Source organism: Triticum aestivum, chromosome 7A (genome assembly GCF_018294505.1).
Source record: "Triticum aestivum cultivar Chinese Spring chromosome 7A, IWGSC CS RefSeq v2.1, whole genome shotgun sequence".
NCBI classification, from domain to species: Eukaryota; Viridiplantae; Streptophyta; class Magnoliopsida; order Poales; family Poaceae; genus Triticum; species Triticum aestivum.
The window spans coordinates 307,622,196-307,625,383 of record NC_057812.1 but is presented as its reverse complement, the minus strand read 5'-3'; positions in this window follow the sequence as shown (position 1 = coordinate 307,625,383).

Below are 3,188 nucleotides of genomic sequence, written 5' to 3'. Positions count from 1 at the left end.
CCTTGGATGAATTTCTTAGTGATGAGGGAATCAAGCATCAATATTCCGCACCATACACCCCTCAACAAAACAGTGTTGCGGAAAGGATGAACCGGACGTTGATGGATGCGGCAAGGACCATGATGGCGGAGTTCAAGTCTCCGTACAACTTTTTGGCTGAAGCCATCAACACCGCGTGTCATGCATCCAATCGGCTCTACCTACGCAAGGGCTTGAACAAGACTCCATATGAGATACTCACTGGTAACAAGCCCAACCTCAAGTACTTCCGGGTGTTCGGGTGTAAGTGTTTCATTCTGAAGAAAGGTGTTCGGTTGTCTAAATTTGAGGCTAGAGCTCATGAGGGCATATTTGTTGGTTATTCTACAAACTCTCATGCTTACCATGTCCTCAATAAATCAACGGAACTTATTGAGGAGACGTGTAATGTGGAGTTTGATGAGAATAACGGCTCCCAAGTGGAGCAAAGTGGCACTTGTGATGTAGGTGATGAAATTCCTCCTCAAGCCATAAGAAGAATGGGTGTTGGTTTTATCCTACCCATTGAGGAACCCCTTGTGGCCGAAGGAGAAGGACAATGCTCCACTCAAGTGGAGCCATCACCAACCCAAGGCCCACACGCTTCCGAAGAACAAAGTGAAGGCCCTCAACCTCATGAACAAGACCAAGGGCTAGATCATACTCAAGACAGTGTGGACACACCAAGTGATGCCCAAGGTCAAGTTCTCTCCCCCGAGCAAGTTCAAGATCAAGAACAAGTTCATGACGGCGCTCAAGATGATCAAGTAACCGCTCCTCAACTCACCACCAAGGAGGAATTAGAGCATCGTGCCACCAAGGTTGCTTCCAAGCTCTCCACCAAGGATCATCTCATGACGAATGTGCTTGGAAGCTTAAGAAAGGGGGTAAGCACTCATAGAAAATTAGCAAATTATTGTGAGCATCACGCGTTTGTCTCTTGTGTGGAACCCCACAAGGTCTATGAGGCGCTAAAAGATCCGGATTGGCTCAATGCCATGCATGAAGAACTCAACAACTTTGAGCGCAACAAAGTGTGGAGATTGGTGCCAAGGCCAACGGGGAACCACAATGTCATTGGAACCAAGTGGATATTCAAGAACAAGCAAGATGCCCATGGGATTATCATTCGCAAGAAGGCTCGTTTGGTAGCACAAGGCTACTCCCAAGTCGAGGGTATCGACTACGGTGAAACCTTTGCTCCCGTTGCTCGTCTTGAATCCATTCGCTTGTTAATTGCATATGCTTCTCATCATAATTTTAAGTTACAACAAATGGATGTGAAGAGTGATTTTCTTAATGGTCCCATTAATGAATCGGTTTACGTCAAGCAACCCCCCCCCGGTTCAAGGATCCCTACTTTCCCGATCATGTGTATCAACTCGGTAAGGCGCTCTATGGCCTTAAACAAGCCCCACGTGCGTGGTATGACCACCTTACCGAGTTGTTACAAGACTGTGGTTTTGAAGTTGGGCTAATCGACCCCGCTCTTTTTACTAAGAAGGTTAAAGGGGAGTTGTTTGTGTGCCAATTATATGTTGATGATATTATCTTTGGTTCTCCTAACAAAGCTTTCAATGAGTAATTTGCCGCTCTCATGACCTCAAAGTTCGAGATGTCCTCCATGGGAGAGTTGAAGTTCTTTCTAGGGTTCGAAGTGAAGCAAAGAAGAGAAGGAACCTTCATCAATCAATCCAAATACACTCAAGACATGCTCAAGAGATTCAAGCTAAGTGACGTCAAGCCGGCTTCCACTCCAATGCCCACCAAGTGCCAACTTGACTTAGATCCCAATGGTAAAGTGGTGGATCAAAAGGTATATTGTTCCATGATTGGATCCTTGCTTTACCTTTGTGCATCTAGACCGGACATCATGTTGAGTGTGGGAATTTGTGCACAGTTTCAAGCCGCACCTAAGGAAAGTCACTATGTGGCGGTCAAACGAATCTTTCGATATTTGGCTCATACCCCAAACTTTGGCCTATGGTACCCTAGAGGATCAAACTTCAAGCTTGTAGGGTGCTCGGATTCCGATTGGGCGGGAGACAAAGTGGATAGGAAGTCCACTTCCGGAGGGTGCCAATTCCTTGGTTGCTCTTTGGTAAGTTGGTCTTCCAAAAAGCAAAGTTGTGAGTCTCTCTCATCCATTGAGGCGGAGTATGTTGCCGCCGGTAGTTGTTGTGCTCAACTCCTATGGATGAGGCAAACTTTAACGGATTACAGTGTCACTTGTGACAAAGTGCCTCTTTGGTGTGACAATGGAAGTGCCATCAAGATCTCTCTCAATCCGGTACAACATTTCAAGACGAAGCATATTGAGATCCGGTATCACTTCATCCGGGATCACATTAGACGAGGAGAGATCGAGCTCAACTATGTCAACACTCATGACAACCTTGTAGATATTTTACAAAGCCCTTAGATGAAGCAAGATTTCGCGAGTTAAGGCATGAGCTAAATATCATTGATTCGAGCAATGTGGCTTGAACCCTTGCACACCCTACCACGCTCAACTTGTTGTCTAGTTTAGGTGTAGGCATGGGCATAGGGGGGGTGTTGTTCTCTCAATGAACTCTCCCTCCCCCATTATGCATAAATTGAGTGTGTCTTTCACATTAGCCATATTTGATGGTACTTGTGCTTCAAAGACGAGTTTTGGTCATGGACACAAGGATAATTCTTCGCGGTGCCATACCAATTGACTCAAACATAGGTGGCCTCGGCCACCGTCCTCTCTTCGGGGAGTTGAAGTTAGCCTTGCTGCTCTCGTGTTGTTTTCTCTCTTTCTCTCTTTGCTCTTTGTGTTAGGTTCTCCTTAGGTGTTGTTTCTCTCCTGTTTTTGTGCCCCTTCTTCCTCCCTTCAGATTGCACTCATTTGATCTTGGCTTGGTCTTAGGTGGTCGGGCGGTACAACCGGTACCACGAGCGGTTCTACCGCTGGTACCGGGTTGTGCTGTCCCAAGGGTTTCCGTTCGGTGCCTGGGCGGTTCCACCGCACACTCCCACGGTAACCCACGTCCGGTACTACCGGTTGTTGCCGTGTGGTACTACCGCTACCTTCCAGGCACCAGAAGTACCACCTCCATCCACCGGTCTGTACCAGACGAGCGGTACAACCGCTCCCCTAAGCGGTTCTACCGGGGCGTGCGTACGGGCCTTTATATACTCGA